This window comes from Lactuca virosa, chromosome 7, assembly GCF_052849685.1.
Source record: "Lactuca virosa cultivar CGN04683 chromosome 7, Lactuca_virosa_CGN04683_v6, whole genome shotgun sequence".
NCBI classification, from domain to species: Eukaryota; Viridiplantae; Streptophyta; class Magnoliopsida; order Asterales; family Asteraceae; genus Lactuca; species Lactuca virosa.
This window is the reverse complement of record NC_136432.1, coordinates 176064634-176078317: the sequence shown is the minus strand read 5'-3', so window position 1 is coordinate 176078317 and position 13684 is coordinate 176064634.

Sequence of the window (13684 nt, the reverse complement as noted above, 5' to 3'; positions counted from 1 at the left end):
TATACTGGTGTATTCGAGAACTAGAGAGCAGCACGAGGAGCATCTAAGAGAGATTCTCGGGGTATTGAGGACGGAGAGGCTTTATGCCAAATTCTCCAAGTGCGAGTTCTGGTTACGGGAGGTCCAGTTATTGGGACATCTCGTCAACCAGGATAGGATTTTGGTCGATCCGGCCAAGATTGAGGCGGTTATGAGTTGGGAGGTGCCGAGATCTCCCACCGAGATCAGGAGTTTTCTAGGACTGGCCGGCTACTATCGGAGATTTATCAGGGATTTCTCCAAGATTGTCGTGCCTCTCACCAGGTTGACCCGGAAGGGTGTTGCTTTTTCATGGGGTCCGGAGCAGCAGACCTCGTTTGAGACACTTCGCCAGAGATTGTGCGAAGCCCCTGTGTTAGCCCTCCCGGAAGGGATGGAGGATTTTGTGGTGTATTGTGACGCATCGATATCGGGGTTGGGTGCGGTGCTTATGCAGAGAGGGCATGTAATAGCGTATGCATCGAGGCAGCTGAAGCCTCATGAGACGAGGTATCCCACCCACGATCTGGAGTTGGGGGCAGTGGTGTTTGCCCTCAAGATTTGGCGTCACTATTTGTATGGGGTTCGGTGTACCATTTATACGGACCATAAGAGTTTGAAGTATCTGATGGATCAGCCCAATCTGAATATGCGTCAGAGAAGATGGTTGGATGTGGTAAAGGATTATGATTGTGAGATCATGTACCACCCGGGCAAAGCTAATGTGGTAGCCGATGCGCTGAGCTGTAGGGCGGAGAGTGCCCCGATTCGAGGCACTTGTATGAGGTTGACAGTGATGACCCCGGTGTTGGACACCATTCGGGAGGCCCACGCAGAGGCCATGATACCAGAGAACCGCAAGAGGGAGCGGGTGATCGGGCAGGTGTCCGAGTTCGTGACAGATAGTCGAGGGCTGATGACATTTTAGGGTCGGATTTTGGTGCCGTATGCAGGAGGGGCACGTACCATTCTGATGGAGGAGGCGCATAGATCGAGGTTCTCGATCCATCCCGGGGCCACGAAGATGTATTTGGACCTGAAGAAAGATTATTGGTGGCCCTGTATGAAGAGGGATGTCGTGTGGTTTGTTGAGAGGTGCTTGACTTGTCGCAAGGTTAAGGCCGAGCACCAGCGTCCGCATGGCAAGTTGCAGCCGCTTGAGGTTCCCTAGTGGAAGTGGGAACAGATTTCCATGGATTTCATCACCAAATTGCCAAGGACCGCAAGGGGTGTTGATTCAATTTGGGTGATCGTCGACCGGCTGATGAAGAGCGCTCATTTTCTTGCTATCAGTGAGGGCTCTTCTGCTGAGAAGTTGGCTGAGTTGTATGTGAGAGAGGTGGTATCGCGTCATGGAGTTCCGATCTCGATTGTGTCTGATCGGGATGTACGTTTCACTTCCAGGTTCTGGAAGAAGTTCCACGAGGAGTTGGGTACGAGATTGCATTTCAGTACCGCCTACCACCCACAAACGGACGGGCAGAGTGAGCGGACGATTCAGACGCTCGAGGACATGCTTCGAGCATGTGTGTTGGACTTCGGAGGAAGTTGGGAAAAGTGTCTGCCATTGGCTGAATTTTCCTACAACAACAGCCACCATTCTAGTATTGGTATGCCTCCTTTCGAGTTGTTGTATGGGAGGAGGTGTCGGACTCCCATTTGCTGGGGAGAGGTAGGGCAGCGTGTGATGGGTAGCACTGAGATAGTGCTTCAGACGACAGAGCAGATACAGCAGGTTAGACAGAGGTTACTGACGGCTCAGAGTCATCAGAAGAGTTATGCGGATCGGCGACGATCCGAGCTGGAGTTCCAGGTGGGAGACTTCGTACTCCTGAAAGTATCTCCTTGGAAAGGAGTGATCTGATTCAGGAAAAGGGGCAACCTGGGGCCCCGGTACATCCCATTCAGGGTGACCGCGAGGGTGGGCAAGGTAGCATATCGGTTAGAGCAACCTGCGGAGTTGAGCCAGATTCATGATACCTTCCACGTATCCCAGTTGAGAAAGTGTATAGCCGATGAGTCGGCGATGGTACCACTGGAGGATATTCAGGTGGATGCGAGCCTGAATTATGCGGAGAGGCCAATCGCGATCCGGGACCGGAAGATCAAGGTTCTGAGGAACAAGGAGGTGTCACTGGTGCAGGTCCAGTGGCAACATCGGAAAGGGTCCGAGCTGACCTGGGAGCCGGAGTTGGAGATGCGGGAGCAACATCCGGAGTTGTTTGTCGAGTAGGAATTCGAGGGCGAAGTCTGATCCTAGTAGGGGAGAATTGTAACATCCGGATTCCCACGTATCCTATTTTAAGTATTTTATATTGAGTTTTAGAGGGGGGACTCGGCGAGTAGGCGCCCAGACTCGCCGAGTTGGATTGCGATGTGTTGGCCTGATTTAATGAAGGACTCGGCGAGTCCATTCATGGACTCGGCGAGTCCACGTTGTTTAATGTAACCCTAATTCCTCGGGTTTGGGACCTATTTAAGGACCCTTATAGCCACCATTTGCGGCTACCAGACCCTTGAGAGAAACCCTAATAGTGCTTGAGCGTTTGAGAGAGAGGAGAAGCCATTATTGGACCTTTGTGGGTTGATTTTGCAAGAAGAAGTTGATTCCAGCTTAGAGGAGGCCAAGGAGGTTGCACATATGTGGTTTTCAAGCAAAGGGTAGCATATCGATCCTCTTTCTGTTTTGATAAAGAATCCATGGATCTAGGGTTTTCTATACCCTTTATTGGGATGATTTGTTGGAGATATGGTCCCTTATCATGTTTAGGCTTTAGATCTGGACCCATAGTGGTCCAGAGGACCTTATCCATCTTGCTTTATGATGAGATATGAAAGAAATGGACTTAGGATGTTGTATTTGGGGCTAAATCATCAAGTAGAGTCATTTGGACGTTGCATGAGTATCAAGTTCGAACCTTTACGTTTTTATTGAGCTTGGGAAGGTTAGATCTATGGATTAGAGGAACAGATCTGACCTCAGAAGGTCATTTGAGTGTGAGCATGGAATGAACTCGCCGAGTCCATGAGTAGACTCGACGAGTCGAGTCGGTTGCCCCGTGACTCGCGACCTATGACGACCCGTGGAGTATAAGGTTGGCTCAGCGAGTCAAGGGAGGACCAGGGGCGTAGAGGGCAGGCGTGTACTCGCCGATTCACCCTAGTGCACTCGGCGAGTCGGGTCAAAGTTGACCGTTGACTTTCGTTGACTTTAGGGTTCTGGTCAAGGCTGATTCAGGAGAGTTCAGGGAAGGGTAGAATGGCCTTCTACCCAGTCTGTAGAGATGAGATCATGAGAGAGTATTGATCGGGAATGTTATTTGAATAATAGGAGGAGGCTAAGTCGGGACGTTGAGCACGAGAGGTTATCCGACTTCATTGAGGTGAGTTTTCTCACTATACTGTACCTGGAAGGGTACCTATGTGTGACCGGAAGGTCTTGTATACTATGATGTATGTGTTATATGCGGTTATGTGATATGTATGTGTTATGTATGCTATGAACGATAAGGACCGGAAGGTCAAGATGATATGTATGTATGTGTTATGTATGTTACGTATGGTAAGGACCGGAAGGTCGAGATGATATGGGCCGGAAGGTCAAGAGGGTACGGACCGGAAGGTCTACCAGGATTTGGGACGGAAGTCCCCTGAGACACACGGATCGGAAGATCCTATAGAGTTGTGGCCTGGAAAGGCGTATGTGGGGTATGAGGTATTTTGGGGAACTCACTAAGCGTTTATGCTTACAGTTGTTGTGTGATGTGTTTCAGGTACTAGCGAGGATCGCGGGAAGGCGCCGGCATGATCCGTACACACTTATGGAGTTTATGATATCGAGATCTTGGGACATGTTTTGTTATGTTACAGTGGACACATTATGTTTTTATGATTATCGTGGGAATGAATGAATGTTTTTAAATGAAAAATTGTTTTGAAAAATTACGTTGTTACAATAGTAACTCACTTCAACTTCTAGCTAAAGAAATACTTCCTTTCCTTAGTGTGATCCTTAAGGAAACCCCTTCAACCTCCACCTATATGTTATATAACAGGTTACTAAAAATGACCAAAGTACCCCTAGGGGTCATAAAACTCCCAAACTCTCAAAATACCCATTTTAAACCTTATTAGGAATTGTGGAAGTGAAATTAGACCAAACGGATAAGCCAATCTCCGGGAAATGACAAAATATGAATGAAGACAATAGGTTTTTATACATCACGTCCTGTACAACAAATTATTATTTTTCGTTATCATTCCCATTTGTACACGTAGTCTAGTTGGTGGTTGTTGCTTAGTAACTTTGATGAGTAAGGAGATTAAGGAAAACTAGAAGAGACTTGGTTTAGATGTATGCAATAATATTACTTTACCATTATCTATTGATTTTCTTTATTACAACCTCGTAGGACATGACAGTTGAACATTTTAAAAGGTTCAAGACTGGCTATAGGAGCTATTTTCATAAATTTGATTTTTATTAAATGGTTTAACATTTAATCAGAGTTTTTTAAAAGGCCCCAGATCGTGATGGATTATCTTTCTACTTATTGAAATGGTATGGGAGGTTCTTAAATTCAATATCACATGATCACATTATAGCTTTTTTCTTTGAGTTCCATGATTCGAGTAGTATTTTGGGAGGGTGTAATTCTTTATTTATTACACCGATTCTGAAAATGAAAAACCTCATGTTCATGAAATAATTTATACATACAAGCGTTATTAGAGTTCAGTACAATATCATTGCTAAAGTATTAGTAAATGGACTGGCTAAAGTAGTGTGGGCGGTAGTGAGTGTGGAATAATCAACTTTTGTCAACGATCATCAAATCATTGACTCCCTTGAATGGTTTATGAAGTTATTGATTGGTATAAGAAAAAACATAAAGAGTTTATGGTGTTTAGAGTTTACTTTGAAAATGTAACAACCTATTTCCGATGGTGTTTTTCCATTCTTCATTTGGGGGTTTTATAGTCCAAAGGAAAGTAAAAGGATGAGGCAAAGCCAGAAGTCATTAATCGCAATTGCTAAAATTTGAAAAATTTGGGTTTAATCGCATGGGTTGCAACACGCTTCTTAATGGATGTGACGCGCCTGGCCCATAGGTTGAATGATTATTTTAGGGTTTTGGGGGTATTTAAAGTTTGTTAACCCCTAGGGTTAGATCATTCTTAGCCTCCGTCACCCCCTTAAGCGATTTTCAAAAAGCTTAATATCCTCCTTCATGTTTAGGGTTTTGGTTTCCATTTGTGAGCTTACTTGTTATTGGTTTGAAGTGAAGCTTGAAGATCAAAGCATTTCTACTGTGCATTGAAGGAAGTTTCAAGTGTAGATCCAACAAGGTTACATCATTTCTGGACTTTTGTGAGTATAAAGCTTCAAACATGCTCTTTGGTTTGGTAGATCTTGTTATTTGTTGTATTTTGCATATTTTGGTCCATTTTGTTAGTGATTTTGGAGTTGAAGGAACTTCATCACCTTTTGAGCACTTTGGAATGTCCCTTGGACCTTTTAGACTAAGAAAGTTAGGATCTTTTGCCTTCTCATTAAGTTATGCAAGTTGTATGGTCCTTTAGGTCAATTCTGAGTGTTATAGTTTAGATCTTGCATGTTTGGAATGTCTTAATGGATAAAGTTGATCACTTTAGCCATTAATGCATTGTTAAGAACTAGATCTGAGGAGTGGAGCCTTAACTTAATGGATTAAGTCAAAATAACCCTTTGGAAGCAGCCCGGCTGCGACACATCTTTAGGTGTGCGATGTGTTTTGTGAAAAAGACTGGAACATGTCTGATTTTGGAGCTTTTTCTGACTAATTTGTATTGTCGTGGGTGCGGGGCGCCAGTGGAGGGCGCGATGCGCTTATTGACCACGGGTTGACTTTTTGACTTTTGACCGTTGACTCTGGGAATTGACTTCTTTACTAGTTTTCTGTTGGTCAAATTGAAGGGTTTTGAGCTGTAGACTAAGGTTTAGTCGTTGTTTGGTTAGGCGGTTCGTGTAGCTGAGTCATTGGACTTCGAGTAGTGGATTCCAACTCTTTGACCAAGTGAGTCTTCTCACTATACTATAGGACATTAGGTGTTTTCATGTGATGGATGTCTTCGTGACTCTTGCCTGTATGATGGTATGCTTGTATGATATATGCATGTTCGGTTGCAACAATTATGTTGGGTTGAAAAATATCCGTTCGGTTGAAATATACATGTTGGGTTGAAACAGACCCGTTCGGTTGAAATAGACATGTTGGGTTGAAACAAACCCATTCGATTGAAATAGACCTGTTGGGTTGAAACAGACCCTTTCGGTTGAAATAGACCTGTTGGGTTGAAACGGACTCGTTCGGTTGAAATAGACCTGTTGGGTTTAAACATATCCGTTCGGTTGAAACATACTTGTTGGGTTGAAACAAACTTGTTATTTTTATGTACGGATTTTGTGTTGTATATAATATTTTGGGGAGTTCATTAAACTTTGTGCTTACAGTTATGGATTAAATATTTTTTGTAGGTATTTATTGATCGCGAAGGCGGAACTGTACACACATCTACAAATTTATGATTCGAGATCCGTGTTGTTTCTATTTATAACTCTGATTTTGAATTATGATTTATGAACAAATGGTTTTGCGTTGAATGTATCCTATGAAAATAGGTTTTTATGTTATTTTGAAAATGAAAAATTTATTCTAAAACTAGGGACATTATAAAGAAGATGTATGAATCGCTAAGCCATTTTATGGAATAGATTGTGTTTTTTTATAGGTTTTTGCCCAAAATGGATTTGATGGGTTTGTCATTTGTGCTTGAAATTCATCTCGGTTATTGCCTTATTTGTTCTAATTAATAGAAGTCTATATGCGGAATTTCACTTGGAGAGAGACTTGGGGTGTTCAAAACATAAGAATAAACATATTTTTGAAACAAGTTGAATCAAACAAACATTACGCTTGTCCAATTTCATTTGATATGTATATGAAGTTTCAACCGTAATAATAATTCATGAGTGCACGAATTTATGATCCTTTTTTTTCAAATAATTTTACCATAGAATTCGAATAACTATGAAACAAACTCAAGCCACACCTTGATACAATGAGGTGGTGCTAGCATACAGTAATGATCTTTTACTAAGAATATGCACATTGATACTTTACGAAATTGATTTTTCAACAACACTATATATGTTTTCCTTGTGAAGTATAAAAATCACAAACAATCAACCAAACTTTTAAGCCACCTTCACTTTTACTATTTTCCATGATAATGTAAATAAAAAAGATATTTAAAAACGTTTTATAAAAGTAAAATAAAAAGAAGATAGTACTCATCCTTATTAATCATCTTTTCTATTTTAAAATATTTAACAAAATATTAAAAAAACAATTTTTTTGGATTAATGGATATTTGAAATATCCGCAATTTTCTATAATGATTATTTGAATTTGAATATTTGAATATTCAAAATTCCAAATATTTTCATATCATATTTCAGAATCGGGTATTTTTGAACACCCTAGTTGAAATAGGAGAATTTGATATCTTCGTTTATGTTCATATTTACAATGAAGGGATTGCACTAGGCTATTGAAGATGTTATATTGGCCGGGTTTTTTTTTGTGGTGATCCCATTGGGAGTGATGGCATGGTTATCTCTAGTTTGTTCTATGTAGATAGGGATGGCAAAAAAAACCCGAACCCGACGGGGAAACCCGAAACCCGATTATTTCAGGTCGGGTAACGGGTCGTTATCAGGTTTTTTATCGGGTTCGGGGCAGGGAGTGGGTTATTCTCTCCCCGACCTGCCCCGCCCCGATTATATATATATATATATATATATATATATATATATATATATATATATATATATATATATATATATATATATATATATATGGAAAAGTTCAATAGAGAACCATTATTAATCAAGGAACCAAGGAACCAATCCAAAGCGTCGGAATTTAAAGCGATCAACGGCAAAAGGAAGGGTTGTAAATTTTTATAATAGACGCACATGTACCGGATTATAACAAAACTTACTTCTTTTTTTTCATTTAAAATTTTTTTTATGCCAAGTTGTTTATCGAAAAAAAAAAAAACGAATATACCGTTGTTCACGATTTTTCGTCCTCTTTCCATAGAGATCCATGGTAATATATAAAAAACGAACTTTTTTTTTTCGAATAAAACCCACTTAATTTTCTTAGTTTTTTCAATATTTAAGTTTATTTTTATCAAAAAAAAAACTAATTATACCAAAAATATTAGTTTTTTTCCTTTATTAATAAATATCAACACCGACTAAAAAAAAAAAAAAAACCTCGAACAGTACAGATTCACACTGTGAATCTAAACTGTAAATATTTCAATTTTTAACATTCACAATATGAAAAATCTCGAGCAGTTCAGATTTACATTGTAAATCTGAATTATTATTATACACACTGTGAATCTGAGAAGGTTAAAAAAAAAAAACCTCGATCAGTGTAGATTCACACTGTGAATCTAAACTGTAAATATTTCAAATTTTAACATTCACAATGTGAAAAAGCTCCGATCAGTTCAGATTCACACTGTGCATCTGACTTCTTATTATGCACACTGTGAATCTAAGGAGGTTCATAATGTGAATCTGAATAGGTTTACAATATGAATCTGAACAGGTTCACAATGTGAATCTAAACTGAAATAAAGTTTTTTTTTTTGTAACTAGAATATGAATCTATGTTTAAAAAGTACAAAAAATATGAATTTTGATATATTTATTAATTTTTTTTCTATAAAAAAATAGACCTTCAATTTTTTCATCAAAGAAAATGAAGTGGGTTTTTTTCGAAAAAAAAAAGTTCGTTTTTTATATATCATCATGGATCTCTATGGAAAGAGAACGAAAAATCGTGAACAACGGTATATTCGGTTTTTTTTTCGATAAAAAACATGGCCTAAAAAAAATTTTAAACGAAAAAAAGTGGTGGGTTTTTTTGTAAATGGTGAATTTTTTAGCATAATCCGGTGTGTGTGCGTCCAATGTAAAAGTGTACATCTATTTCATTGGTCGTTGATCGTTATGATTTCAACACTCACGATTGGTTCATTGGTTAATTATGGTTCTCTATTGAACCTCACCATATATATATATATATATATATATATATATATATATATATATATATATATATATATATATATGTTTGAATCCTTTTGATGTTAATTGCACGCGTTCAAAGATAAAATACTTACTGTGGACAATCTTTTTTAGTTATTAACAATCTAGTGTGAATGATTATTTTTTATGTTTTGACGTATTACACTAAAATTAAATCAAATAATTTTTAATATAATGTCGAGTTAATTTTATTAAAGTGATTCATCATATTTTTAATTTAAAAGGGAGGCTAGAACATGTATTTTTATAAGACATCAGGTTACCCTAAAACGGAATAAATATTTCATTATGAATTGTTGTAAACCCGATAAGATACCCGAAACCCGATGGGAAAACCCGAACCCAACGGGGCGCCCCGAGAAGATACCCGAAAGATATCGGGGCGGGTTTGGGAAACCATGCTCCGCCCCGAACCCGCCCCGTTGCCATTCATATATGTAGATGATATGACTTTTATGGATGAGTGAAATAATATTATTAATATTGCTCTTGTTCTTTGTTGTTTCTATTTGGTTTTTAGTTTGAAAATTAATCTTCGAAACACATTTATATTTGGTGTGGTGGTGTCTATGGTTGAAGTGGGCGTTTAGCTTTATTGACTAGGTCTAAATTGGCTATATGGGTGTGTATGAGGTGGTTTGGTTCAGTTATTGGTCAAAATCGAACCATAACCATTACAATTGGTTAATGTATTTCGATAGCCATTAGGTAGTGGTTAATATTGGTTTTGGTTAATGATTTTATTCATTTAATGGTTATGGTTAGTTAACCATAATTGTCCAAAATAACATAAAAATTATGATGGGTTTTGATATAAAATATAAGTTTGTTTTTCACAAAAACCGTAAAGGAAGTCTTATAAGAATAACAAGTTTATTTTTAGTTTATAACAAAACCAAACCATCAATGATCCATTTATATAGGTTTAAATGAAATAAAAAAAACAACCAAAGAGTTTTTAGAATGACAACCTTTAAAGCCTTTGAACCCACTTGGTTTTGGGGTGTTGATGAAGATAACAAACATCAAAGAGTATGATTTCTCTATGTGTATCCACCGTCAAGAGTAAGACACTTTGAATGCTAGTTCCTTCTTGTATTATTGAGTGTCTTAAGCTTTTAAGTGATTAACTTAAATAAGCACTAAAGGAGACAACTCAAGAGGGCTTCTAATTCACCAAACTTGCTTCAAAAGGTGAGAGAGGTGAAGAGAGAAAAAAGTTTCGGCCATATAGAGGAGTAGAAAAACTAGCTAATTTTCATTCACGAAGCTCTCTTTTTTTATACCCCATGCAAGGTAAGCGCTTAACATTAAAATACTCTAAATTAATTGTAGCTTTTATAAGCATGGGGGGCATCTTATGGAGGTTGGCAAGCAACCTCCACCCCTTAAAAGATACTTTCGGCCATACCCTTCAAAAAGAGAAGGATTCTTCAAATTTTATAAACTCAAAGTTTATAAAATATAAACTTTTTCTTTAAATAAAAGACAAAAGAATCCAACTAGTCCAAGAGGTTGTGCATGACTTATTAATTCATACCATATGAAATAATAACTAGTTATACTCTCTTATAATTATTATTTTCACAAAACAATAATTACTCCGTAATTAAATACAAGAATTAATATTATTTATTAATAATCATATTAATAATAAATATACAAAATATGCCAACTTGATAAAGGTGTGACCATATAGGATCATATATTATTAGCAATGTCACTTAATAATGATTCTTGGGCTTATAGATTCAGTAATCTCCCACTTGCACAAGATTCATTACAGGCTGACATAGAAAGTAGCTGACGTCTAGCAATGGGATACTGCCCCTAATAACATATGAAGGGTGTTATCTCATAAACAACCAATTCCAGGAGCTCTAAGCTACAATTATTACTAAAGGTGTGGTATCAATTATTCCTTTGTCTCAGACATAAAGTTGAACATGAGATATGGATCACGATCAATCTCATTTAGTGTTCAACTTTCAGTAAGGCCTTAAATGTCTAACTCTCAACGAATAAGATGAACAAATCCCATCTTGACTACATACGCCCATCAATGTAGTTCATGTTATACCCAATGATGGCCCTTGTGACTGCCTTTTTGAAACATTCCAAAAATACAGTCTGAAAATTTCGTTTTAAATCAGTAATAAAACCATAGTCATCATACGTCATAGAAAAATCACAACAATGTATCTCAGAATAATATAACAACTGTCATGTATATCAGAGTATAAACATCCCAGGCTGAACAAATGGTGTGTGCACTACAATCTTCCCGAGCACCTCTTTTGAAAACTAAGTACCTAAAACCAAAACTGAAAACTGTAAGCACGAAGCTTAGTGAGTCTCCTCAAACTACCACATACCATACAATAACACATACTGGGCCTTGCCCACTGCATCGGGCCCCGCCCGGCATCGGACCGAAGTCCGGACTAACTTGGGCCCCGCCTGGCATCGGACCGAAGTCCGGAAAAACTTGGGCCCCGCCCACTGCATCGGGCCCCGCCCGGCATCGAACCGAAGTCCGGAAAAACTTGGGCCCCGCCCACTGTATTGGACCGAAGTCCGGAATGTACTGAACATAACAAAACATAAACATATAACATAATCATATATACTACATCGGACTTGCCCGACATCGGACCGAAGCCCGGAACATATAACACATAACACAAACATGCATGAATCACAAAGACATCAAGCATACATAACTACTTCTCGGGATTTCCCCGGCATCGGACCGAAGTCCGGAACATATAACATATAACATGTAAGCTAAATCACTGCATCGGGCCCCGCCCGACATCGGACCGAAGTCCGGAGACATACAATCTGCATCGGGCTAACCCCGGTATCCTACACTACTAAACGGGACGGCATTGGTGCCTTACACCCGTTCCTACTGAAGGGAAACTCACCTCACACTACTGAAGTCGCGCTGATAAAACCCTAGCTGCTGGATGACAGATTCTCGAATCTGTCAACATCAAAATAACACCCAATTAATAATTGGGTTCTAACACATAATCGTAAGTCCATGCTTAGGGTAAAAGACTGCTTTACCCCAATCTTAGCTTGCTCTAATCCCAAAGCTCAATCCAAAGGCCCAACAGTCAACTATGAGTCAAAGCCCAACATATGGCCCAATTTTCCAAATTGGGCCCAAACCTTTACATGGTCATAAGTAAAGGCCCAACTACTTAGTCTAGTCCAAACATTTGGCATTTCTAATGGTCCAATATAATATAACCATTAAGGCCCAAACTATGGCCCATCTATGGCCCAATTTTCCAAATTGGGCCCAACCCTCACATATGGGCCTTACCCTAAAGCCATCTAAATGTTCTAGTCCATTTGCTTGCTCTTGAATGGTCCATTATCATCCCAATCATCAAAGCCCAATAGGAAGCCCAACTCAAGGTCCAAGTGAAACTAGGGTTTCACATAAAATGATCATTAGGGTTAAGTGTTTCTCACTTAACCCATTAAGAACTTAATCCATTAAGTACCTTACCCTACTAGATAAATGATATGGTGTAATTGGGCTTAATACACAATCCAATCCCAATGGCCCAAAAATGGGTCCAATAAGTCCAAGGCCCACATATCTAAAATTAGGGTTTTCTAAACCCTAATTAGGGTTTCCTACCCAAACATGGCCCAATAGGCCCAAAACTAATCTTTAAGCCAATTAGGGTTTTGCTAGTGGGGCACCACCCACTACCACCTCGGGTAGTGGTGGTCAATGGCGGCTTGCGGCGGCGGCCACCACCTTACGGTGGTGGTTTTGATTCTTTTCATTAATCTTTTCGATAATTACAATTACAAGGCTTTTAATCCAACAATAAACACATACACACTAACTACTCTACACACACACAACCACCCTAGTGGTGGCCGGCGTTGGCTCGTGGCGGCAGCCACCACCTCACGGTGGTGACGGTGGCTTTCTTGATCTATCCGGCCAACAAACCCAATCATACATCACTGAAATAACACACACCCACCCCTAAGCTCGGAAAAGTAACACATCCACCACCTTGTGGCGCTTGGCGACGGCAGAAACCCCGAAGAGGCGGCGGCAGCGGTGACTTTTTCGATAACAGCCACCACCTCACGGTGGTGGCGACGGTTTCTCAAGGACTTCACCCCGGAAGCACACCCAACATGGCTTCCCTCACGGTGGCAGCGCTAGTCGGAACACGGCAGCAGCACATCGAATCATGGAGGGGAAGGTGGCGAGGCCAGAACTCGCTACAGCGACGACAGTCACGACGTTGACAGCAGACGACGGAGAATGGTGGCGGAACAAAAGAAGACACGAGAGGGTGGCGGCCTCCACCGGAAATGATAATAGTGACGCCACAGATGAGTTCCTTCCGATCCCTCGCTGCTACGATGTCTAAGGGAGGCTTCCGCCTGAAATGGGATGGCACAACGGCGGCTCGGTGGTCGGAGAAGCCAAAAAGGGTGGCGACCGGT